At 36.6% G+C, this 27,917-nt stretch overlaps 1 protein-coding gene across 2 annotated transcripts in view; it reads left to right on the top strand.

Annotated features, from left to right (window-relative positions):
- Window positions 1–14,684: 14,684 nt before the first annotated feature.
- LOC107746055 (B-cell CLL/lymphoma 9 protein-like) overlaps window positions 14,685–27,917 on the top strand; it is a 50,683-nt gene continuing 37,450 nt past the window's right edge. For both annotated transcript variants that reach the window (XM_016560112.1, XM_016560111.1), the window contains exons 1-2: window positions 14,685–15,405; window positions 17,507–17,663. The gene's annotated coding sequence lies outside the window, so the exon portion shown is untranslated. The remainder of the gene's footprint in view (window positions 15,406–17,506; window positions 17,664–27,917) is intronic.

Here is a 27,917-nt window from a genome sequence, read left to right as displayed (position 1 = left end):
TTTGAAGTGAACATAGGTTAATTACATGTTCAAGTGAATATAGGTTAATTACATGTTCCTAATGTCACTACACACACTCACATACAAATGGCCTATGCTGGTCAGTTTTTAAAGAAAATCATATTTTTATTACTCAGCAAGAATGCATTCAATTGATCAAAAGTGACAGAATAAGACATTAAAAAAATTAATTTCTACTTCAAATATTAAATGCTGTTCTTTTTTTCTAAAAACTTTCTATTCATCAAAGAATCCTGAACCAAATGTAGCCTATCATGGTTTCCACAAAATGATTACGCAACACAACTGTTTTCAACATTGATACTAATAAGAAATGTTACTTGAGCTGCAAATCAGCATATTAGAATAATTTCTTAAGGATCATAAGGCAGAAGTCTGTTGAAAATTCAGCTTTTCTCACAAGAATTAATTACATTTTAAAATACACTGAAATAGAAAACAGTTTAAACAGTTTCTTGTCATTTAAATTGAAATAATATTTCAAATTATTATTATTATTATTTTAGTTAATTAATTTATTAATTAATTTATTGCTGTATTTTGATCAAATAAATGCAGCCTTGAAGAGCATTGGAGACTTCTTTGAAAAACATTTAAAAAAATCTTACCGACCCCAAACTTTTGAACTAGTGTTTATCTAAGACAAGGGTATACTTCAATAATAAATGTAACATGGAAGTGTGTGCTACACTACACTAAATATAACATGGAATTGTACATTACTAAATACACCACCATAATTTAACATGATAGTGTACATTACAATAGTATATATAACAAACTACAAACTATTTAACCCAGAAATGTACACTAAATTACTAACAAATTACTTATAATTGTACTCTACACTACTAAATGTAACACTACTGTACATTGCAGTAGTAAAAATGGTATTATAATGTTAAAGTGTGTCTCAGGTATTGTATTTGCTTATATGTGTGTGTGTGTGTGTATTTTCACCATGTATTCCTGTTGAATTGTTATGTGCAGCCAAAACCATCTGTGACACACACACACACACACACACACACACACATACACAGTGGGTCTGCCCCTAGCAAAGAGTCAGTGAGCTGAACACACAATCAGGCTGTAGACTGGGTGAACAGCAGGGAGTGCGAGGACAGAGGGAGGGGAAAAGTCTACCGCTGCTTCCCTGAGAAGGACACTTCACTGGAATTAGCTTCAGATCAGATGGGAAAACCAGACTGAGAACAGTGGGGACAATACTGCTACAGGCGCTTATTCTTGTCTTTCACAACATGTGTGTAATGTGTGGCTCCACGTTGAAGCTGTTGCTCCATTCCAACACCTAGCAAGTTGCCTCCAACATGAAAACATAGAAGGCAATCCCATAATGCTCTGGGATGAGCTCAGTAAAACAAGACTTTGTTGGAAATGTTGATTATAAATGCACGTAGAATTGGTTTTATTCAATGTACTGATGAAAATAGTTTCACCTTGTGAGAAATGGAGTGTGTTCTATGTATTTTATGCTGATTAGCTTAGCACCATGCTAACATCAAACACTACTGAAATCAAAAGTTTGTTAAATATCCAGTGCAGAGCATTTGTCAGCCTAGAGCATTTCAAATTGGTCATAAGCAGCTGCCAGTGAAGGCAATAGATACTGAGGCAGCTTGTTCGGTTTTGGTACAGAGCCTGTGTTTGTTTTTCCTGTTCATGGTTGTTGCAGCCATCTTTATTACACACATTCACACTAAATCACACAACTGTTGGCCCAGATCATTGCTGTTTTACCAGTTGTTTGACTCCTCCCCATCTACTTCTCTGTCTCACACACTTCTCACTAAGGGAGAGAAGGAGAAAGTGGCAAGACAAAGAAAGGCCAAGAGAGAGAGATAGAAAAAAGGAGAAAGAGAGAGAGAGAGGGGGAAAGTCGGTCATACCCCCTCCTCAGCAGAACAGGAATGCAGGGAGTCTGGTGAAGGAATGTGGAATGGGTCTCAAGGGGAGGGGTATAGTCTAGATGTAAACACTGTGTGTGTGTGTGTGTGTGTGTGTGTGTGTCGTTCTATGGGTTTGAGTGCATTATGAGGTTATATGCGTTATATGTGTCCTGTATGCGTGTATTTTGAGAAAAGGGGGCTCTTTAGGTAGGCCAGCTGTAAGGAACGGCTCCTCGTCTCTGATGACAGCTTTGGGCCAATGAGGTGATTTTATCATGCATGGAAAAGTACCAGCCCCACTTAAACATTGCACTGATCCGAGACCAGCTTTCCAAACTCAATTCCACGACTCTTCCGAGATTTTCCAATCCTCTGCCCTTCCGTCTGATGCTTCTTACATTTACGGAATCTCAGGTTATAGTATTTAGAAATAGGCTCATTGGAAAAAAAATTGCCACTACCTAAATTTACGCAGAACTCCAAAAACGTACATATACATACAATTCACTATAGCTGAAATGAATAGTTCTGGATTCTCTCGCAAAACCTTTGCATTCTCCCCAAAATCTGTGTGTTTGCTTACAAAAAAAATTGTTCACTCCCAAAACTTCTGTGTTCTCTGAAAAACGTTGCATGTGCTTACAAAAACACTGAAATAAAGACACTCAAAACAAAACACTATACTTTTCAGACAAATTATGATTACAGTTTATTGATTATAAAATGATTAGATTATCATTTAATAAAGACTTATTTTTGCAGGGTTCCTTGCACAATACTATGCATGATTCATAAACTAATACATTTTCATGGTTGCCTAATATAATCAACTATGTATGGCTTTTCTGATGTAGTAAACATGCTTGGTAGCTCACCTGGTACAGCACTGCAGTTGCAATGCGGAGTGATCGGGTATGCACAACTTGTAGAAACAAGTTAAAATGGCTTGGTTGCTTCAGTGAATATGTGTTCTGTTAACATTATAGGTTAGGTTTAGTTAAGTGGTATGTTATTTTCAAATGCGATAGAGCATTAACCTTTTAGTGCCACTCACTGGACATTTCATTTCTGAACTGCCACAATATGTACAACAACAAACGGAATGAAATGTTGCCAGATTCATGTTCGTCCATTTCGGGATAAAACTGAAGATGCTTTTAACGCCACTCACTAGATATTCCACTCTGAAAGTGTAAAAAAATGTGCAAGAAGCAATATAATATAATTCTGAGGAAATATCACCACAGACATGTTTTTTTTCCAATGAGCATGGGTTAGTATCTAGAAATGGATACAAAGCATAAAACATTATGAGCACAGTTTAATGTTAGCATGATATTTCAAACCTCTTATGGTCTGTCCGGATTATAAATTGGAAATCCGTTTAGTCACTCTGCTTTGTAGTACATACATTCTCATTTAAAGTGACTTTCGGTTACACTAATTGCCAGGACAGACCCTCTGGAACAACCTGGGGCGGAACATGGGGAAGTGTCGCGCTCCAGGGAAGAACGGTGACAGAATAGGGCTGAAATTATAGTACTTCTCAGTTCCTGGGTCAACACTGCTTGAGTTTGAGCTCACAACTTCTGTGTTCACAGCTCGGATCACTACCCACCACAATGTGCTGTGTGCTGTATTCTGAAATCAAATGATAGCTTTATGTGAGAAACAGGCTGAAATGTAAGTTGTTATCTTCCCCAAAGTTATTTGTTTCAAACCTAAAATGTTTCTGCTTGGTTCTTGCATGTTTCATGATGTATCAAAAACCAACTTAAGAACAAACGTTATGGTCAGTTCATCAAATTAAGCTATAACGTATGGCTTCCAAATATTTTATAAAGTACAATTCATACATTTATGGTGCTTCTTTTGTCCTTTCTAGAGCTCAAAAGTGGAAATAATTGTTCATTTTCATGTTTGTATAGCAAAGATCAGCTCAGGCATTCTGCAAAATATCTCTTTTTTTGGTTCCACAGGAAGAAAATCATGCAGATTTGACATAATTACACAGCTTTCCTTATCTGTATGAACTATTCCTTTCATGATGCAATGATTATATGAAAGCTATGGTCTCATCTTGATAGAAAACTCTGTCTAGAATAAAATGAAATTAAGTCAATTAATCAATTAACTTGATAAAGTGTTCCATACAGCCTTTAAATTCTAAACCGCTAATGTAATGCTGGTGGTCTACGCTGTTTGTCTGCTGGTCTAGGGAGGTATAGAGCCTCAGGCAAGGTTGAGTCAAGGTGCTGAGCTTAATTCAAACAGGGAGAGAAAAACTATATGTGAAGGTTAGGGTGAAAGATTGAACTGTATACTATCACTTCTTTACTAGAACTAATGATCTTAATAAATAATGACACTCATTTGTGGTTTGGGTCTTATTTGGTGCTAAGAGGGCATTTGTGGCAACACTAAGTAGCTGAAAAGAGGGCAAAGAACTCTGCGTGTGCAAGAGAGAGATTGCCTTGCCTTTCTTGTAAGTGTGTGTGTGTGTGTGTTTGTGTGTGATATTTTTAGCTTGTTCCCTCCATGAGAGGGTGTGCTGCTGGAACACTTGTGTGTATGCTTGTGTGTTTCAGAAACAAGCTCTAGTGCTAACAGCAAAAACTTCCACAGCTCACGCATGTACACACAGAGACACAAACTGTTGCCCTAAAAAGACTTCTGACCTTAATGGTACATACAGATCGACAGGTTGAGGACCAAAACTACATACAAATGCTTTCCAGAATTTTATTTTGTCTTTACTTCTTTTTCTATTTGAGTATTTGTTCTAATAGCGGAATTGTGCACTTTGGGTCAACTTCTGTTGCTTTTAAATGTCCTTTATTAATACGTTTCCACCTGACTGCTGGACCTCTGTAGCTAGATAATAAGAACCAAATTTACTCTGTTTGTCTGGTCTAAAAATTAAAGACCATATGAAATTTACTTCATAATTGTGCCTTGTCTTATTTTGCAACATTCAACAAAAGCTTTTCTTGTAAGCTATTCTGCAACAAAAATCTTTTTCATGATAAAAAAAAAACATTTATTCAAAAGATTATTTCTATTGTATATTACAAATTTATTAGAAAATTATAAATTATTTCCCACTGGATAAACTTATGAGCATCAGATCTCACATTCATCCTTGTATTGTATTGCATTTTATGTTTTGCTCCCCACAATAATAAAAAAAACATCATCAGAGCTTTGATCATAAAACTAAACATTTAAATCATCTTACTAAGACATTATTGGGAGATTGAGATTGCAAACTAATATTTATATGCATGCTATGTAAGTAGTTTGTTATACTGTTATAAAGATATCATTGATTTACTTTACAAGCTATTAGGATTTCACCGTACTTTTTGGACATGTAAATATATATATTTATTTATTATTATTTTTAATTGTTTCCCACTGAATATTCTGTCTCAATCATAAATAAATACATATAACAGAAGTTAAATGCTTTGCAAATTGCCATGTTGTTATTTTCAAGTCAGCATGCCTCTATTCTAACACTGAACGCCCACATTTCATTCAATCAATTCCAGATCCAAGCCCATTCTACATTATTTCCCACTGAATGTTCAGATACAACACATTACAGACATTAAACGTCTTGCGGATGCCATTTCATGTTGTCTTCAAGTTACCCAGCTTTAAACTTGTCTATTAAGAGCAGTACCACTCAGGTCAGAATGAGAGGACAACCTCTATCAGCGCTGATGGAACAGCATGTTGTATCCACACAAAGCTTGTCGATATTAACCTTCTACCTAATTTTCCTTCCTCGTTTAGGATAGTTAATTACAAGGGCCTGGCCAAGCTCTCCCCATTGTGTGTGTGAAGACAGTCGACTCATTTGTAGGCACTAAACAAACACTAATTCACGGCCATGTAAGTGTGGCCCTTAAACAGGCAAAGACTGAGGTAATAACACTTCTGTTTACATCCGTAGAGGTCTGATGCTGTGAACTTTCATTCGCTTACACGTCTCCCTGGCTACAGAGGCCCCGCCCCCACGGGGAGTTCCAGCCACACAGATGGCTCCCTGATGGTCTGTTTACATCTTATTTGCATACAGAAATTTCCACGTCTTGTCACTGTCACAACAGACGAGTGCGTCCAAGCTTCAAGTGCCAGGGATAACTGCAGGGGTGCTACTCCCCATCTCAAACGCACAAGATATACAGTTCACAGATTTACCAAAAATGTGGTTCTGTCTGGTGTTAGTTATTGCTTTTTAACATATCTGGATCCAGAACTGTTAGAAAATTAGTAGGGAAAGGGATTGGTGTTATTCTTGGTGTTTAGTGGTATTTGTGCATTTGCATGTAAGTGAACCAGGTCAATATGGTTATGTATAGTGAAAAGGTTTTGTCGGAAGGTATTGATTTTTTAATTACGTATCTTGCCTCAAAATAGCAGCCGAATGGCGCTCACTCTATAACAGCTGGCTGCAGACCCGGGAGAGAATAAACCTCATTGATATTCAAACCGCTCTTTATCAAGGGGACAGAGACCTGCAAGAGAGAGAGAGATGGGCGGAAGAGAAAAGAAAAGAGAAATTCATGTTCACTATCTGCATTTGTGGAGCTGTTTTTTTTAGAGAGTAGTAGCATAGATTTTTTAAACAAATAATAATTTTCCCCCTGGTGTCATGTGAAAACATTAGATAAAACTTATTGCAACATTAATTTTTTTTATTTTTATCTTACATGACAATTTTCCCAATTAAACATTGCTGTACCTTTATGAATTTAGGTGTGGTCACATTTACTGTATTTTGGCAAATTTCGCAGGTGTATTTCAATCATTTCAATAATAATCTACGATCCAGAATTTCATTTGAGGGCAAAAGATTTCCCCACACAAATTTTGCAAATGTACTATTTACAATAAAAATATATCTTTTTGCCCCCTCCAAATATTGCTAATTTGACTTCACCTTTTGACATCTGTTCTTACTGACAACATTTTTGCATGTGAAATGGTTAAAAAACCTGAATAATGTGACAGATTCACAATAACCAAGCTGTACAAACTGTTAAGTTTGAATGAAAATGATAAAATAATAATTTATACAACAGTCCTCCAATCCAATTGATCAAGCAGCGTTCCAATAGTGTTTGACACAATCCAACATACAGCTCAGTGACCTTTCTTCATTTGTATCTCTCTGCTTGTCTGTGTTTGTGCATTCCAGACACTCTGTGAAGTAATAGAGGATTTTACTATCTCTTTCTGCAGGTTATACACCCAACAGGTGGTGTCAAGTGACTGTGTGTTCATTCATTCAGCCAATTTGTTTAAAATACTGATTCATTCGGAACCAAGCAACTCTGTTTATGAAAGAGTCATTGAATCATTAACTCACAGCATGCGTGAGACATAACTGGCAATATTGGGTCTATAGTGTAAATTACTCGATATTAACATATGTATCACACTTGTAATCCTGGAAGGTGTTTTTTGTGGAGCACGTTTTTCACATTACTTTCTATTCAAAGAATTTATGAGACAAATTATGACTGCTTAATAAATATGCAGTTTAGTTTAATATGCCTATATGCCTTTCTGTGCTTGAATAAGATTTTGTGTATGTTTTTAGAAATTCTGGATGTGCTGTGGGTTTGACAGTGTGTTTGTATGTGTTCTGGCGATCCTCCAAGCGGGTCGAGAGGCCCAGTAGAGAGCAGACTGTTTCAGGGTGGCTGGGAGGAATATCTTTCTCTCGTCTTGCTGTATGCCTCCATAAACCTTATAGCTGTCTTATCTAACAGCATTTCCCTGGGTGTGCACTGCAGTTCTTTCCTGCCTCCACCGGCATCAGGCACAATCTATTCGTCCCTGTTTGACTGGCAGGTGTTGGCTCGTAACTTCGAATGTTCCTCTTGCTCATTGTGAGGTAATGACTTCTGATTGTGGTGGATGGAAGTCAGCGTTTAAGCTAAATAATCTAGGCTAATGACTGCGCTCTTCAATTATTTATCAGACTCAACACGCTCGCTCTGCACAGTATATATAGACATCCTGCTGGCTGGTTGGCGGGCTGGCCTGATGGCCTAGTGACTGACTGGCAGCCGTGCTGACTGGCCTATTTACCAGGATTCGCTGAGTCACGCTGCCCATGGGGTGGAGGGGCTCTCTAGAGCTGTTCCCAGATCTGCAGGGAGGCACTTACACTGATTCTAATGTGTATTGATGTACATTTGTGTTTCACAGAGTCAACATTTTTCTGAGTATGCTTTAAAGACCCCAATTAATGGTTCAGCAAGTGCAGTTTTCTTTCCGTTGATGTATTTCCTATGAAATCTATCCATCCATCCATCCATCCATCCATCATTATTTTTCGTGAATGTATGCAATCAGTTTTCAAATTGTAGTTCATTAAATTAACAATAAACTTGTTCCACAAACTTGGCCTTAAAATAGATAATTACGTATATTGAAATTTGCATGGCTTTTCAAGTAGTTATTTTATTATTACGTACTATTAAAGTATTTATTGATATTGTTTATTAACAAAACATAAATGTTTGTTTATTAATATTAACTTTAAACATGATTTTTTTCAGTTTTCATTTACATTTTATTCATTTTGTGGAGCTTTTTTATTTCTAACTTCTAATTTTGTTTTAGTTTTTCATCTACTATTCTATCTATTTATATTTATATTTATATTCTATGTATATTTCAGCTTTATTTCAATGAATGAAACCATTTGAATAGTTTTCGTTTGAGTTAACAATAACAACAAGGTCTGGAAATCACTATTTTATGATTCCATTATATTTCCAGGTTTTCCACCAACATGAGAACCACTATTAGGAACACAATTATCCAAAAAGGTTTAAATTTGCTACCTTTAGGTTACAAGCCCAGACTGTTAACCACTAGGCACTCTAGTGTGTGGTTACCATTTAATAAATCCAAGTGATTAGGAGCAATGTTAGGTCCATGGGAACATCAAGGACACCTATTAAAAACACTAAAGCTCTTTAAACCGCTCTCGTGTTGCTGACTGAGAGAAAAGATGTGGGCATAAATGTGTTGTTGAGTGAAGAAAACCAAAGTCTGTTTAGCAAATGTCACAATGGCCTCCTCAGCCACCCTGACAACCACAAACCGCTACAGCTACATTACAGTAAACACCCTCTGAGACTCACATACACACTGAGAGACAATAGTTAACGTGAGAAGGAAGCAAACAGATACACTGTGTGTAAATGTTTATTAAGTTTAGATGATTGTTCATGTCCACAGAAACTCTTAAGTGCAGTGTGTTGAGCTATTTGTGTCTGTATGGGTAGATGGCAGAAGACAAGGACACCTGCATCTGAAATGTGGCATAGGGGCTGGCGTGCAGAACTACAACCACATAATGACTGGATACCTGCCTGAACAGATGACATGTATAAACCCCCCTATCAACACAGCCTTGGTGGTCCAGTCCTCACCTTCTAGTGGGGGACAAGCACATCCATTTGTGTTAGACAGGTAGAAGATAATATCTCATGGCTTAGGCAAAGGCCAAGAGAGACTTATGTGGGTGTTAGAATGCTATGGCTGTTTGAATCTTCACCAAAACTACTGAACTGAATGTTGTCTACGAATATATTCGAATGGCTATAGAAAGAAAAAACAATTATGAACTTGGATGAGACTGGATGGGCTGAGGGCGTAATTCTGAAAAAGGGTCAATGACTAATACATGTCTATTCCCTTCTATAATATAATTAACTCTTCGTGTACAGTTTCTGTGGAACTTTTTTTTATTTGAAAAATGATTAGGAAAAAAAACTGAAAAAAATAAAGAGACAAGAAATTGTTTGGGAAAGAAAAAAGATATGCAATAAGGACACATCTTCCGCAAAGAAAGCATAATAGGAAAACTTAAACATAAAATCATGAAATCATATGTTCAATAATGTGGCTGAATGGCGGCAAGTTGTGTATTAACTGGACAGTCTAAAATATATATATATATATATAAATTATATATATATATATATATATACTGTATATATATAGCAACAATGTTTTCAACATTGATAATAATAATAAATGTTTCTTGAGTTGTCAAATCAGCATATCAGAATGATTTCTGAAGGATCATGTGACACTGAAGACTGGACGGTAATGATGCTAAAATTTCTGAATTTATTTTAAATTGTAATAATATATTATAATATTACTGTTTTTACTGTATTTTTGATGAAATAAATATAGCCTTGCTGAGCATAAGACACTTTCAAAAACATTAACAAATATGACCAATTTCAAACTTTTGACTGGAAGTATATCTGAATCTTTTCCCAAATCATTTAGGAACTGTACTTGAATGTCTATTTCCTACATTGATATTAACTGTCTGGTATACCGAGATAGCTGCCGATTGAACTGATTTGCCAGATCAAACCTATCACCTATGAGCGCTGGCTCAACCTGTTGCTAACCACTGCACCTTGTAGAGTTTATAATATTTACATCTTATACCGAGCATGAGGCATTTATGTTGATTGCTGGTGTTGCTCTTGAGTCTTTTTGTGTATATCTAAAAGTGTTTACCAGGGTTAGAGAGAAATGTTTCCAATTACAGTGACAGGGTGCGTAACACTGAGATGAATGAGATAGAGGCTGAAGGGAGAAGGAGGGTAGAGTGGCAAGAAGGAAATAAACTTTATGGAATGGAGAGACAAGGATGGATGGTGCAACTAAGCTATGCACGCTTCCAAAATCATAGAAATAAAAAAAAAGAGGAGTGGGGGCCCGGCAAAGGAAGTTTGTTTTGCTGTGACGTTTGTGCAGAGTCGAAAGATCTTCTGTCCTGTCGAGACGGATATGACTGCGGCCAAAAAATCTTTCCTTCAAACTTCAGCCAAAAGTTGAAGAGAGATCATAACTCTCTCCCACTGGCAGCACTGAAAAAAATTCAATCATTGCACACTTGATCATGCAAGCATTTCACTTCTTACCTAATTAATATACAATAAAAAAAACTTGCTCAGGTTAAGTAAATGCATTATTTAATTTAGTAAACAACAGTTACACAGAAATTTATTTTGATAACTCTCTTTTTAATTCAGAGCTTTGATATGCTATTATCGAATAAATGATGGTGCTTGATTAGATTGTTTGGTATTAAGTGGCATGTTGATGAAATGTTAATTGTTCTTTTCAAAACACATTTATGCGTTTTTATGCATCTGAAGCAGTTGATATTTGACCCTGAGGGAATGAGGAAAGAGCAAAACGAGAGGAAAAATAGAGGGAAGAGCAGAAGGGACAGTTAAAGAAACAAATTTATGTGGTGATTATAACTACAAAATAGAATAGATTTTAGATGTTAAAAATGTAATTATCAAATATGTTACATCAGGCTTTTGAGGAATTTTTTAAAATTTAGATTTCATCTAAAGGTTCAATAAACTGTTCCTTTTCAAAAAATATATATTCTTCTCTTACTATTATTACTGTTATTTCATATGTCAGGTTTACAGGGTTAACATTTGACAGCTGGATCAAGACAGCGATCTGTATCCTGGTGATGAACCAAATCCTGTTTGTGCTCTTTCATTCAACCAGATGTCACATGGAGACACTTGATGGTTAAACACACCTGTGCCATATGGCTCCAAGGGCTTATGTTCCCTACATCCTCATCTTCATCCTCATCATCTTCATTATCAGAGCATCTAACAAAACTTGTGTCAAATCAACAGTAATGTCCAAAACAGGTACGTGAAAGGCTTCTATTTACACAATTTGGACTGCCGCATAAAACAGGCATTAGCAAGTCTTCTACAGAGAGTTTCTTTTTCAAGACGAGAGTCTTGCTGAGTAAGTTGATTAAACTGTTAACAAGCTACCTGAATAAAAGCACAGCCAGTTTAATGACACAGATATTTGAAGTTAACTACTGAAATTACCTTGACAGTAATGCAAGAAAGGATGGGAAGTATGTGGGCTGAATAAATTTGGTGCTTCTTTTTTTTGCACTTTGCAGTATGTTTGGGTACTTTGCACAAAGTGTGTCTCTGGCCTAAAATGCAACTTTGACCAGTATCCTTTAAACTACACTGTACTTCAATCAGGGTTATTATTGTTAAACTAAAACTAAAACCATAAAAAAATTAAAATAAGAATAAAATAATAATAGAAAAATTTTTTTTTTTTTTTTAATTTCCTCTAGTTTCCAGGTAACATTTAACATTTTTGTTTAGACATGTTATATACATGTCTAAACATGTTTGTTTGTTATATATATATATATATATATATATTAATTAATTAAAATGGCAAAAACACACAGCAAAATTACTGAAAATTTGACAAAAATTTAAATGTAAACCGAAAAAAATATCTCATAATATTGGTATCCCTAATAAGGTCCCATTAATTAACTTACATTAACTAACAATGTGCATTACATTTGTTACAGTATTTATTAATCTTTGTTATTGTTAGTTAATAAAAATACAGCTTTTGATTGTTATTTCATATTAGCTCAGGTCCATTAAATTATATTAACAGATAAAACTTTTGTTTTTAATAATAGCACATGTTGAAATGAACATTAACATAGATCAGTAAGCATTTTTCATTGTTAGTATAGGTTAACTAATGTTAACAAATGGAACCTTATTGTAAAGTGTTACCAAAATATTAATAAAAGCTATAATAGTTCATCAGTCATACAAAAATAACACTGACTCCATGCCAGTGTTTTGTCTTTTCCAGGAAAGCTCAGTTGAGCACACTAAAGTATGTAAACAGTGTCATCTGTCCCTGATCTCTCCTTTATAGAGCAGAGAGGTAAAAGCTTCATACTCCACTAAGACACTGTCATGTTTTTTTTGCTCTCCTGGAAGATAGTTAATACATTTCCTTTCTATCAGCAGGGAAGCACTGTTTGCACGTATCACTGCTGGAGGAAAAGGCAACAGATCGTTGGCTTTCCTCTCCTTTGTTACCTGGGGGGACCCAGTTCAGGACTCAGCAGTGGGTAAAAAGCGAGAAAGCAATTGCTAACATCACGGGGAATTGAGTACACCCCAGGATGGAATGAGAATCTTGTGCTGTTGCTTTTAGCCGCCCCCCTCCCAAAACAGGGCAGTGGAATCGCGTTGGGGTTTGTTGGTGGTAGTGACGGTTCAGGATTAGATTGCCAGCAAATGCATTTAATCCCATGAGTCTCACCTCTCCTCTTCCTCAGCATTTAATATTCTGTAGTGTGAACAACAGACACTGTCACCTCCGAGCGCTCACTCACTCACACACTAGTTATTGTTTTGGTGTCGTCAAAATTAAGAAAAATGTATTTTAGTCTCCTCTCGCTCTCGATTTCAGGCTTGAATAAATAGCAATTTCTTGTTGTTTAAATAACTAAATATATTTCTGCTCTCGCGCTCGTCTTAATCATGAAATCTGTTTGTATTCTGCCTCTCTCTGGTTTTGCCTCTATAAGAGGTTTTGTTGTCATTGTGTCTCAGTGGAACGGGGTGATATAAGGATTATGTGTCTCCAAATGACATTTAAACGTGGGATCAGCAAAAGATTTTGGGAAAGATTGTTGGATCTGTGGTATTTTATTCAAATGGTGGTATTTATTATTTTTATGCTGCACTTGCTTGGATGCATGGATGCAGTACGTGTTCCGGGTATTGTTATGAATACTGCATATTCACACTCATCATACTTATTTGACATAGTAGGGAATATTCAGACTTGGGGATTGGGTAAAGACTGGATGATTTTTGTTAATGCATCACATTAAACACTGAACACACAGAAGTTGTGTGAGCTGGCCTGGATTGCTGGTGGTTTTTGTTACGCTCCTTTCGCTCTGAGCGGGTTTCTCTCGCTAATGTGTAAAGCTTATATGTAAAGCTTAATGTCTTTTCCTTTGTTGTAATAATAGTTAGAACTGTAATAATTGATTTATTTTTATTTGGGAATAAATATAATTCAGACATGTTTTCATGAGATTCATTTTTATCTAGCATCTGATGTCACTTAAACGGTAGGAAATGTGACTATAATTTTGACACCTTTGTATGATGATCTCATACGCTTTTTATTTATTTATTATTATTATAATATTTTTTTTTTTTACTGTATATTCTCATTTTCTTCATATTGTAGTCTATATTCAATATATTTCTATACTACATGTTGGAAATGACTACTGTCATGTTCATTGGCTGTAATATGTCTGGCATTTAAATAAAAATTATAATAATTTGACACCTTCTCTTACCTCTCAATGTCTCACTCTTAACAAACCAGCTGCACACCAGGATTCAACATGTCTTTACTACACTAGTGAGCTCTTCCTTGCGTTGATTAGCCATTGCCTATATTTGAATAACAAAGAATTTCGGGTGGATTCAGACACAGTGGCTCGAATTGATCTCCGCCGTCAGTCACTATATTCAATGGCGAGTCAACCTGACCTAGAATCGCTACTTATTACAATATGGACTGAACCATCCGGCCGGATCAAAGAGGGGGGTGGCGAGCACACATCAGCGGCACTCGCTCATCTCTGATGGGGGAAGCCATGTTAGTGCCGTGAGCTATTTAAATCGGCAGTGTTTCGTAAGAAAAGTCTGTGACTAGCACGTTTTGGGGAGACTGAATCGATCCCGAAGCCCCGTCGCGCGGAATCGGACACCCCTCTGTGTTTTTCCAACCGCACACTTTTCACCATTAAAATATAGCGGCTTTTCCCAACCACTGTAAAGGAGAGCAGTCCAAAGGATAAAGGAAATAGAGTATCCTTTTTGCATCTAAAACATATAATGTCGAATAATATAGCAAGAAACATAGCCCTACAAGTGTGCCGATGTACTGTCTATGAGGACTGACGTTGATTCTCATAAGAGATCTTTGTGTCGGTGCAGCCAGCTGCGGTTATTATTTGATCCACTGCTATTTTTAACGCATATCGCTCGCTCTGCAAATACAGACCTGCTTTAAAGCGTTTATTTTTGTGGATCTCTAGCACACAAACAGCCTGCAGGATTTTAAGCTCTCTCGCTTTCTGTCTTTGGCCAGGAGCTTGATAAAACAGCTCCCCTCCCCCAAAGCTTTGGCGAAACAGGAACAACTTCTTTGAGAGAGAAAAAAGGTCTGCACAAGTTTGGGACGTCTTGGATCTGCCGTTTGGCCATTTGTAGTCCGGAGCTGAGATTTTTTTGTTCTACACCGTTTCGTTGGGTTTTTACCTAGGATTGTCGGCGCCCTTTGTTAGCGAGAATGCTCCGGCATCCATGCTCTTGATTTTTTTCTTTGGAAAATGGGATACCTCTAGGATTATAATGAGGGGACTGCGCTCGCTTGTGGAATAACTTCACTTTTGTCAGTGGGAATGGAATTGGCGGAGCCCTGATTTATTTTATCAATTGCAAATGCAATGGGAAAAGTGCTTTATTTGGAATATTTGCTGTTGCCGTGCTCAACATGGGTAAGATTTGTTTTGCTTTCGTTCATACTTTTCTTCCATGCTCGATTGGCCTTGCTCCCATTGAATTATAAATTACTTAGGAAACCCCAACGAAAGACTCATTTCGGATTATTTGATTTTAAACGTCACATAAATAGTCTTAAGTGCTCTTATTTTAATTCGATCGTGTTATATATTTACCTTAAAAAAAACATGCATTCATAGCAAGGCACGTATAACTTTCTTGCAAATGCCATTATGGCTGGAGATGCTAAAGCAAGCTTGTTTTCCCACCCCGCGGTTTTCCCTCTCTCATACCTAACTTACTTTTAATCGCAACAAATCTCAACAGTTCATTTAAAACATTTATTCCCGAACGCACCGTCCTTTTACGTTCAAAACACGTCTGTTTCCTTTGTAAACACCATTGCTTCCACAACTTTCCTCGGTTTTTTTGTCCTCTTCAGAGAATCCACCAGGTTACAAGGAAGTTCGTGAGGCCGCCGCTGCGTGTTTTTACAGCTCTCCATTGTTACATCAAGCCCCATTTACTTTTCTTACAATGTTGCTAAAACCCTCGTTTTGAAACCGTATATCCAGCCAAACGTGATACGCCACTCGACTGCAGATATAAATGGTGTTTTGTTGTCTATTAGCTTCCTCTGTGTGCAGGTATCTGTGTTGGGTTACTCGAGAGAGGCCAGTTAACTGCCCAGGCCTGCACACAGCAGGGTGGATCACAAATGAGCAAAAACATAAGCAACCAAGGTGCTTTTGAGCTAAACCTTGTTCAGAAGACTGTCAAAATGTATTTGACCTTAGTTTTGTGCTTAAATTGTGCTCAATATAGATAAGGTTGTCACAGTCAAGAAGCTCTCATACTTTGCATATTTGTGATATTATTCAAAAGGAAAGCCCATGTTTGCTGGGTGTGGTTTGCCAAGCATGAATATATAACATTGAATGTTTTATTTATAGGTATTGCAACCTTTGGTTGCCCTGGTTTGAACTTAAGTGACTTTTAGTGCATTATGTATGAACCTTAAAGACTGGTCTTTTATACAGTGTTGTGAACTTGCCGAGACTGGCTCAAGACCACAATTTAGATATTGATGAGGAGTTATGCTTATTAATAGCATCAAATTTGTTTCATAGTGAGGAGTAAATGCACAGATTGTGTACTAAATTCCTGCCTGCATGCTATCAGGGGTAATAAATTACAGTGTTTTTCTTGGTAAGGACTGACCTTTAAGATACAGATGCTTTTTGTTGAGTTTAAGAAGTAATAACTTATAACTTAACTACTGTGTGTTTGGGAGCCTAAGCACCAACCACTTTGCATGCTCATTTTTACTTAAAATCTCTAAAGAAACATTACGGTGTGCTAATGTAACGCTTGTTTATTTTTCTGATCTGAACCTTGAATATACTTTGTCAATCTTGTAGACTACAGCATAGGAGACCTGAGGGAAATCTTCTCCCATTCTTTTAACTGGTCAGCTTGTGTGTTTAGAGAATGGAGTTCTTGTTGTGCCTATCCACAAAGTGAGTCATGTAATTGCTGCCGTAGGTTTGGCTTTGTCAAGAATTAGCATGTGGTGAAGTTTGTTAGAACTATTGAAAAGGAAGGGGGGGGGATTATTCTTGATTTATTCTGGCTAGCGTTTTATTCGTTTTGGCTTCGCCTTGCCACAACATTCAGCAATAATGCCCGGTATTTGTGACTAGTCGCTGTGCAATAAAGAGAAGCCCAACACCAGATTGTCTAAAATATTGCATACTATGATGTTTGAGAACAGTTTGGTTTTTCTTTATTGAATTTTTAGTTTCTTGCTGCCGAATAATGTCGAACTACACTGGCAATATTTGGAACCTCACTTACAAAAATGGCTTCCTGTTTTTGCCCTCATTCCTACACTTTCCATGAAATCTCATCATCTCTTTTATGAGTTACACATAATCTGAGTGCAACCAATTCTACTTGACATCTAAGAATAAATGCTCAAATAAGAAAATCACTCTACAACCTCTACCACTGACAAACATCTACTACTATCTTCAGATCTTCTGTGGTTATGTGTATGTTTGTGGTCTGACTCTGAACTGCTTTTTTTCTCCACAGGTGTTCGGATAGAGTCTGTGATCTCCTGAGCTCACTGGTTTATTCTACAGGAGAAGAGGCGCTCACAAATTCACACACACAGTTTACAGTGGAAATTATTTGCATGGTCTTCAGATGAGGGAGAACGGGAGACTCTGAAACCTGAGGGGTGTTCGAGGTAAGTTAACTATAGTGCAGTGCACACACTGTCTTGTAATGTAAGCTTACACATTTAAGAGCTTTCTGATTTATTTAAACTGCCATGAAAGGCTTACAAAGTTATTTTACATAAAACCAGTTGTGCTTTTTTAAGCCCCTCATACTGGATGATGAGGGATCCTGCTAATTTCATTAAGGAACAAGGCAGCTCACTAGATTGATTTGAATGGTATATTGATTGATAGAATATATATTTATTAATAGTGGAGTTTGCTAAAGTATGCATTACTGTTCCTCATACTTGGGGTTATGGATGCGAGTTTGTTCTACAGACATGACTGGTAGTTTTATTGAGGAGATGTTTGCTATTGGTTTTAAAGGTATAGTTTGCCCAAAGATTCCTAACATGCTTTCTTCCATCAAATGCGAAAGGAGAAATTTGAGCAATATTCTGGCTACATTTTTCCATGCTGTTACAATTAATGGAGACAAAAAGGAAATAAAAGCATCAGAAAAGTAGCCATGCACTATATTCCAGTTCTTATTGAATTTTTATGTGTCAAACGAACTAAAATTGAAGTCATTATTCACTGCTAATTTCTCAAGAACCAGAGCAGTGCATTTTGGGAATGAATTGTTCAGCTCGGTTTTGTGAACCAGCTCAACCAATTCATGTAAAAAAATTCGCTCAAAAGAATAATGTTGTTGTTGTATGGCTTCAAGAGATCTGTGGTATATTTTCACATTTGGTGCGTTTGCATTCTTGGTGAAGTTTAAAAGCTCCATTCCCAAATAACTGCAATTGCATGGAAGAGAATGTCAAGGACATTATTTAAAATATCCCCATATTATATCATGAGGGTTTGGAGTGACACGAGAGTGAGTAAATGATGACACAATTTTCATTTTTGAGTTAACTCTTCCTTTAAGTAAAATTGTTTATATTCTCCCGGTGCATAAATGTGTAAAAATCCCATCCACTTAGCAACATGCTTTAAAAAAAACACAACACCCTAGCATTGTGGTGTTTTGCATAGGCAAGCACTCACATTTTTTTTCTGAAAATATAATTTTAATATATTATTTCTATTATTATTTATTTAATGTATAATGTAAAAGTCTAATAAGACATAGGCTCCTTGAATTTCGTTTGGTTTTGATGATGAATATTTTCACTGTATAGATGTTGCAAAGCTCGTATAGAATTTATCTGCTATTTAAACATGCCAATTAAGTGAAAGTGAGTTTGGGAGAAAGTTTATGGGAAACAATGATTTGATTGTTTCTTCTGATGCAATTTTAGTGTGTTGCTCTTTCAATGTCTGTCCCATTCTCATATTTGGCAGACATTGCTGGTATTCTGTATCACAGGCTTGGCTGTAGTTGTGGTATGCCCAGAGGTGACTGATGCTAGAAACCTACTGTCTTTTGGCCAACAATAACTATAGCGTTTACAACTTTGAATTGTGTTTGGGATGCATGAATAAACTAATTATTCTTATGTTTGTTTTGAAAACACGAGTACTCAGACTTAATCAAAACTTAGATGTGTAAGTGAAGCTAGTTTTGTGTTTTAAAGGATTCCTTCACCCATTAAATTTATATTTTTCTTTGTTTATTTGCCAAACCATTTCCTTTGTAATCAAAAGAGCAGCTAAGACATTTGGATTAATGTCCCCTTTTTTGTTACACTGAAAAAAGAAGGTCATATGGGTTTGAAAAAACGCCATTTTATTGGTTAGTTTCATGGGTGAACTAATACTTTTATTTCTGTATAGGCCAAAATAGATTGACTCATTGATTAGTTGACATTATCGACGATGTTGGCAAAAAAATGGTCAAATATTCTTTTGATCTGGTATAGCCTAATGTGAGAGCCTGCAGTAATACGTATTGACCAGTGTGGCGCTGTAGCACAAGACTGTAATTGTTATTGTTAAATATAATTGTTTAACATTTTCAAAATCTGAAGTGATTTACCTTGTTTTATTTATTAGTTAGAATATGTATAACTCAACTCATTATTTTAACTAATGGCAAAAGCTAAAAGCTTACTGATTAATCTGCGAAATAATCGATAAGTCGATTAGTCATTCTAATAATCATTAGATTAATCGATTATCAAAATAATTTGTTGCAGCCCTATGTTGAATCTATGTCTGCCATATAATAGCCTGTGAAGCTGAAATGGCAATGTATTTAAATACAACTACAAATACTTTTTCATAGTGTTTGAGAGCAGTAGTCTGAATCGCAAGTAAACGGAGTGATTTTAAATGTAAAGGCTGGGACACACTAAGCCAACTTCAAAGAACTAGCGTCGACGAACGCCGACGGTATTGTCGCCTCGCGTCGGCAGAAAAGCTGCGCTTGAACACACCACTCAGACTACAGCTGATTGCAAACCAACACGTGTGTTCTGCGCCTGCGTGAGAGGAATTAGCTGTCTATATCAGCAGCTATCAATAGTATAAATTCATCATTCATAAGGGGAAACCGAATCAAAACCGTAAACAAAGCAGCACTTGCTAACCATTTTGAATATCAATTATGTTGATAACTTTCATTTTAAGCGGCTCATGTTGTTATGAAAATATTTGCATATTGGAACGCTTGGGTAAGATCACATAAGATCACACGTGTGTGTACCGCCTTCATTTACTTGTTTTCATCACTTTCGCTTTAATTCTTGGGCACTGACTCGTTCACTAACCTGAACATCCAATCAGAGTTCTCACTTTCGCCGACGGCCCCCAACATGTTGAATCGTGCAAACTGCCGCCGACGTGTGGAACATGCCAAACAAACTAGCCCGACAGAGGTTCACCGATGACCGACCATTGGCTTGGTGTGTCCCGGCCTTAAGTACTTGCCTTCTGAGTATATGAGTGAATGCCGATTAGGCCTGTCACGATAACAACTTTTTGTTGTGCGATATATTGCCCCAGAAATAATTGCGATAAGCGATATTATTGTCATTTAAAAGACCATTTTATGCACTGAATATATAATCATAATGTAACAGCATAATAATGCAAGAAGGCCTACACACTTCCAAATGACAACAAACTTTTAATTTTTAAGAATATTTAGATCATGCAAATTAAGTATCAAAATATTAGATACCTTAAAAAACCTGAATAAATAGTGTGAATAAATACTATGCACAAAGGCACAGATCCCTAAACAAGGCCATATCTGCAGATGAAACCTTTTTTGTAGAAGCATTTTTAAAATTTGAACTAGCACCTTATGACTACACGTCATGTACGAGAAGCTGCAAAAGACACAGACGCAAGTGGAATGTAGAAAACATGGTGACATAAATTTTTAAGTAAATATAATGGGCGATATATTGCGTCACCAAAAATGATTGAGGCCATGTACATATATTGCGCGATAAGTCGATATATTGATTATTGCGACAGGCCTAATGCCGATGATTGTCTGGATGTAAAAGTTTGACTTTGAAGTATGAAGTGTTTCTAATCTATATCAATGTTATTGTCTGGCAGTGTTGAATGTGGTTTGTGTACTTTTGAAGGCAAATATCTGTATTAAAGTTTGTGTGTGAGTGAGTTGGGACCCTGAAAGTTGAGCTTTCCTTGTACATTGTCAGACACCTGAATGCAGAATGCCAACCTGTAATCATTGGTACAGCCTTTATGCCTGTCCTGCTCAGTTCCAGTGTAAGGGTCTTTAATGTGTGTGCTTTGAGTTGATTATGTCTGGAACCAGTATGGTGAGAATAGTTTATAGTGCTTGTTTGTCTGTGAATGGGTTTTGTGTGAATTCTTTGCAATGACTTGCCTGTTTGCTTGTGTGCTCTTTGATTAGTACCATCCCCTCTTTCAGGTCTGTGTATGTTAGTTTGTGGTTTGCCTTTCCTTTGCAGTTCATAATTAAAGGTGATTTTGATAAATGTGCAGGAGGATTTTATAAACCCCACTGGCCACAGCGGAAATCCTGCCCTTTAACCGGAGCTGGTCACTTTTCTTTATTGGTTGTCTTGTTACCAGGGTTACCTCACTGAATTTTGAGTGTCATTTATCACTTCCGAACTTCTAAAACTCTGTTTTTTTTTTAAGTTTATAACAGTCACAGTTTAACCTGTAGGTTAATCTGATATAACATGGAGTTCAGTGGAAAAGTTTCGACCAAAAATCCAAATGCTTGTTTGCATAAAGTGGAAGCAAACAAGCAGGTTGCTTGTTTAAAATGAGTTGGTTTCTTCTGGAAAAATAGGATTTGCATGTGTAAATGTTCACAGACTGTTTTCGCTTTTCGTAGAGAGCTAAATAGTGAGATTTATTTTAATACCTTTAAGAATATAAATCATTACATATTTGCATTATAATTGGTCTCTTAAAGTTGTACTGTAATGGAAGTAGTAATTAGAGCCCGACCGATATATCATTTAGCTGATATTATCGGCCGATATGAGCCTGTCGCCGATATATCGGTATCGGCTAATATGCCGCCGATATGCCATCAATATGAACATTTTTTTACAGAACATATAACGCAGATAAAATGCTTGAAATGATGTAATTACTTAGTTTGTCCAGCAGAGCGTGCTCCATTGTTTGCTACTGGCGACCTGGATGAAACGCTTTAAAGCTTAAGTCTATGGAAAACCATTGAAACTTTGAATGGCCATATCTCCGTAAAGGCGTGGCGAATCCACACCAAACAAAGAATATCGGCCCTTTTTTACTCCCTAATATCGGTATCGGCCCCAAAAAACCCATATCGGTCGGGCTCTAGTAGTAATGTAAGATGTAATAGAAGTGAAACAGGAAAAAAAAGTATGGCAGGTACTTGGTTATATTGGTTGTTGATGTGAATCGAAGCTTACATTTGATTGAAAAAAGGGGCGGAGTTTGAGCTGATTAAATGATAGAAGTCCTGTATGTCACTGGAGAGTAGTCTGTCATTTTAGTGATGTTTTGATTCAAAATTATAAGCTCAATTTTTAAAAACATGCATGGTTGAATCGCTCGCAGTAAGATTAATAACGCATTTAGAATAGGTTGTATTTTCATTTCATGTCAAACTTTAGTGTTCAACACTGATAGTTGTACATTGATGGATCCTGTTATGTTATTTGATGGCAAATTATTTCCAGTTTAAATAATTTTTTGCACTTGCAAAATATGCTTATCAAATACGGTTTTGTTAACCCTTTAGGCAATTTGGCGATTTTCTCTCACAAATCTCACAGCTTACCCGCACGCTATGAACTGAACTGCTTCCGCATCAATGACAGGATAGCTCATTTGCTCTGCTCTTTCCTCAAACACTTTGAATAGGAAGGTGATGTAATTTCGGTCTAGAATCGAAGTACTACATATCTGCCATCTAGTGGTAGGGAATACAAATGAGATATTACACCATATTAGGAACTACAGTCTATTTGATTAAGTATGACGTCGCAATTTTGCGACTTTGGCGCTAAGAGGGTTAAACAAGGATATCTGTAAATGAGTAAGTTATCATTCCTGATGCAATGAAGGCCCTGTTTACACCTGGTATTAACATCTGTCTAGGTGTATCTGATCACAAGTAGTCACAATGGATGTGTCTCCTGTGACCGCTTGTGATCGACTTTACTCACAAGCTGGTCTCTCTCTCTCTTTTTTAATAATAGTTCTTGTTTTTGAACTATATTTGCTAAACTTCAGGTGTGTGCTTCATCTGATCCATGTCAATACATATTGACTGGAGAGGCTCTGTGAAATCTTGTGCATTTTTATAGATGAGTTTTCCATAATTTATCAGTATTTCTAAGTTACACATAAATAGCAAATTTTAAAACCATTGCTTGATTGACAGATGAGTGCAGTGGTTGATTGACAGATGAGTAGGCAGTGCTGCATCAGAATGCATTAGTGTAAATGCGATATGGACTGCCTCCCACTACGGTTTGGATCACAAAACATTCTGGCGTGTTGTATGTAGGTCTGAGCACTTGTAATCAGATCACCCAAGACTGAACTTGTAAACGGGGCCTAAAATGCATTACTCTCTTGTACACTGACATAGATTGAACTCATTATAATCTAATTCAGTTGGTGTTAGACAAAGCAGAAGCCTATACTTGTATTTGCATTGTGTTTGTTTACTTCACAGCGTTATCAAAATGTAGTGTAGTGTGACTATTTTTACTGTTGTTTTTAATTCTTTTGTACCATTCTTTGAAGAAAACGGCGAAAACCAGCTTATGCTGCCATACCATGGTCCTGCCATAGTACGGTTTTGTGAGTAATTTTCTTCAGTCTTTTCATTTTACCTTTTGCTGGTTTGCTGGTAGAGTGTTTGGGAGTATATCTATTAAACAGTTCAGAAAATGCCCTGAAATTTAATTTGTAGTTTAAATTTGCAGATTAGAAGTTGAGTGTTGTGTAATAGTGTAATCATTGTATGTTCTCAGACAGAATCTAGCAACATTAAATCGACCTGCAGTTCACCAACTCTGTTAGCTGAATTGTAGCCTCAAGCGAATGAAGAGAGCAAGAGCTTCTACCTTCTGCAAACAACATTTATGTAAGGGATAATGTACATCCAGCCAGTTGTTATCTCCGAATAAACCCCGACAGGGTGATCATATTAGCTAAACAAACGCAAAGCTTGCACCAAGAAAAAATAGTTCAAGCAAGAGTACAGCGCCGACTGCTGTTACCCGGATGAGCCTGTGTTATTAGCTTTTACTGGTTGTTATCGAGGGATAGCATACCTCGGAATGTCGCGACTGACCAATCAGAATCAAGTATTCCACAGAGCCGTGTAATAAACAGTGGTAAAGTGCACACATATGATCAAATCTCTAGCATTTTAACAGAAAATCTTTTTTATATCTTTTTAATTTTTTTTATATATGAAATAATTTAAAAACATCATTTTTGTACACTTGCACTTAGTCATAATCAGTGTTGGGTAAGTTGCTTTAAAAAAGTAATTAATAATTGCATCATTAATATTGTATTTAAATTTACTAATTACTCTGTCTGAAAAGTAATTTAATTACTCAATAAGTAACTTAATTATTAGAATCGTTAATTACTTCTATGATGCATAGACAATAGAAATGAAACTTAATTCTTTCAGTTTGAGTTGAACATGGAATAGTTTAGCCTTTTAGATTTAAAACAACTGTAATACCTAACCCTAACCCTAAATTGGAATCGGCCAAGAAAATTGCAATCGGTGCATCTCTAGTTAACAAATATAATTACTCTGCAAAATATCTGAATAAAAAAAAAGCTTAGTCACCATGAAATCAGAAAATGACAATTCTAATTTTTTTTACACAGTGTTGAAGTATTTATTATAAATGATATATCCGTGCACATTACTATTATTTTTTTTTTACCCGTAGGTTTCCGAAGAGCGTTTTTGAAGCCTAAAGTAGGCGGAGCCAGCCGTCGCCATCTTGGCAGTGCATCACTGCGTGTCACTCCCGGATAATCGAAAATGGGCAAAGAGGCAGGAGCTTGTTGCTGAAACCATGCCCACCTAGCTTGACGGTGGTGACTGCTGCGGCAATCCACCTGTCACTCAAGTGGCCATGCCATTAATTATGCTGAAATTTAAGGCTTAATATAATTTAAACGGATGAGTTATAAAAAAATTCACCCCCCTCACAGTTGTCGTGAAGGGCAAAATTAGCTATATAGACCAAAACCACTTTTTGTACCAGGCTGTAAACATATTTTTTTCTGCTGTAAAGTTGGGCATTTTAACATGGGGAGTCTATGGGATTGACTCCCTTTTGGAGCCAGCCTCTAGCAGCCAGTCGATGAATTGCAGTTTTAGTCACTTCCGTGTTGGTTTCACGAGAGAGACCGGAAGGTTGCCGCTTGGTCACAGTAGGGAAGAAAAGACTATCGCAACTTCTGTTTCGTGCCGACTTTAAGAAAACTGAAACAAGTAAATTTTAAGTCCCTTAGAAGAAAACATTACTGGTGTTGCACTGACATGTTAAGGTATGTCAGTGCAAGTTTCTTTCAGTTAAAGCAGCTGTATCGCAAGTACTTTAGAAGTAACTGTAAATTAAATTACCTAAAAATGAACAGTAATCCCTTCACTTTTTTCTGTGGAATAAGTAAGTTAATTACAGGAACTTAGTAACGTGTTACACCCAACACTGGTCATAATACAATTAGCATTTGTTTTAGCAATGTTTATCAGCATATTTCTTAGCAATATATTTTAAAACTCTTGATTGATGCTAACTTTTTTTTTTTTGACTTACAAAAGCATTTGTATTAGCATTTTTACAAAAAACTATTTAGCCAACGGTAGTTGTAACCATATTTGCATTAGCAGACTCAAGACTTTTTAGGGCTCTTTTGCTGGCTAGCAGTATTCGTAACGGTATTTGTCTGAGGGAGTACTGCTTTTCAGTATGCAAGCATCATTAAATGCTAATCATGGCCGCTGAGCGCTGCAATGCAGAAATGAGCTTTTTGGTCTCACGGTTTCTCACTGGTGACCAAGTAACCCTGTCCTGACACAGTCTCGCTGGCTTCTCCCCTACAGGCCAGCGGCCATCTGTCCACCCTCACAGCTGTCATCCAGAGCAGCTTTAACCAAAAAGACTCATTTTAATCTGCGCGAAACCATACTACTCTGTTAATCTTAGTGCGCTTGCTATTTTGCCAAGATTATTTTTGGAATTAGGTATTAGGATCAGGGATACTCCTTTACCTTCTGTACAGGCGGTGTTTGTTTTCGTATTGTAATATTGTTCAAGCTACTGCGCAGTGGGACTTTGAAATAATATTGATTCATCATGTAGACAAAGCCCCCAACCATCTTGTCTGTCTTGGCTTACTTATTCACCAAGTTCAAGTATATTCACCAAGTTCAAGTATTTTTGAGCGTCACACAGACAGTGCAGAGGAGGGATGGGAATCATAAGCAATTGAATGATTCTGGTTCTGATTCCTTAACTATTCCATGTAATGATTCTTTTAGGACTTTTGAGTAGGTGATTCAGTGAGTCAAGAATCACTGATAAATGGATTCAATCGTTAAACTGATTCAAACCAGTAACTCCTGAGTTTTGAATCTAATTAGATAAATAACCTGTTCATGAGTCATTTGTTTGTGAATCAGAATGCAGTGAACACAATTTTCGAGGAGTTGTGAATGGCTGTGTAGCGACATGTAGTAGGTCATGTGACAGTGACAACATGATGGATGTCGTGTAACTGAGTTTCATTCATATTGTCCTTACTCATACTATATAGAACAGGGGTGCCAAATTCTGTTCCTGGAAATCTACCCTGAACTAGCCAATTAAGATTTTCAGGAGCACTTAATAATTACAGACAGGTGTGTTTGATCAGGGTTTGATCAGATTGTCTTACTCTAGGGAGATGAGAGGGTCTGTATTGCTTAGCCTACTATTGGAGAAAGCATAACAGTCAACTTGGGTCAAGTGTGCCTTAATAACCAATCACATACAGCCTTGACGTCATTGAATTTCAGTCAGAGTTGTGCGACACTCAATTGCCGTTTACGGATACTAGGGATGCACCGAAATGAAAATTCTTGTCCGAAACAGAGCAAAATGAAACACTGGGCCGAAGGCTGAATACCGAACATGGTTTTTCGAGTTCCATGTATTTTGCCATTTTTTTTCACCATTGCATAAATTAAATGGCCAAAATATGCTCTTTACTGTTTTGTCATGCTTTTCAAAGAAAAAACAAATAAAAAAACAACAATTTAAGAATATTTAAACTTTCATTTTTTTAACCTTCTAGCAGACATTATACCAACAAAGCACAATTTAACTTAGTAAAATAATATTTTTGTTGGCCATCAGACCCCCTTCTTGAATCAGGCATGTATTTTTTCTGTACAAATAAAAGCAGCCTTGCTGAGCAGAAGAGACTTCTTTTAAAACTATTAAAAAATATTACAGATCTCATTTGAACACTGTGTGAATCAAGGTTATTTTCATAAACGAAAACTAAAACTAAGACTAAAACGATTGATGATAAAAACTATTTCGTAAACTGAAATAAAATAAAAACGGCAAAATAATTGAAAAACTAAAACGAAACTAAACTAACAACAGTTATTGAAAAACTAACTGAAATAAAATAATAATTATAAAAAATAAATAATCGTTTTCGTAATAATTACGTTCTCACCCCTTGGTGGAAATATATATACGAGCTGTGTGGAGGTTTAGGGAAATAGCCGACCTGTAATAGCGCATCACGCACATGGGGTTATCTGACGGAGAGACGCAAAGCAG

This window comes from Sinocyclocheilus rhinocerous, unplaced genomic scaffold, assembly GCF_001515625.1.
Source record: "Sinocyclocheilus rhinocerous isolate Xijiao unplaced genomic scaffold, SAMN03320098_v1.1 scaffold1880, whole genome shotgun sequence".
In the NCBI taxonomy this organism is placed as follows: domain Eukaryota; kingdom Metazoa; phylum Chordata; class Actinopteri; order Cypriniformes; family Cyprinidae; genus Sinocyclocheilus; species Sinocyclocheilus rhinocerous.
Note: the sequence above shows the minus strand (reverse complement) of the source record. Positions and strands in the feature narration are given on the sequence as shown.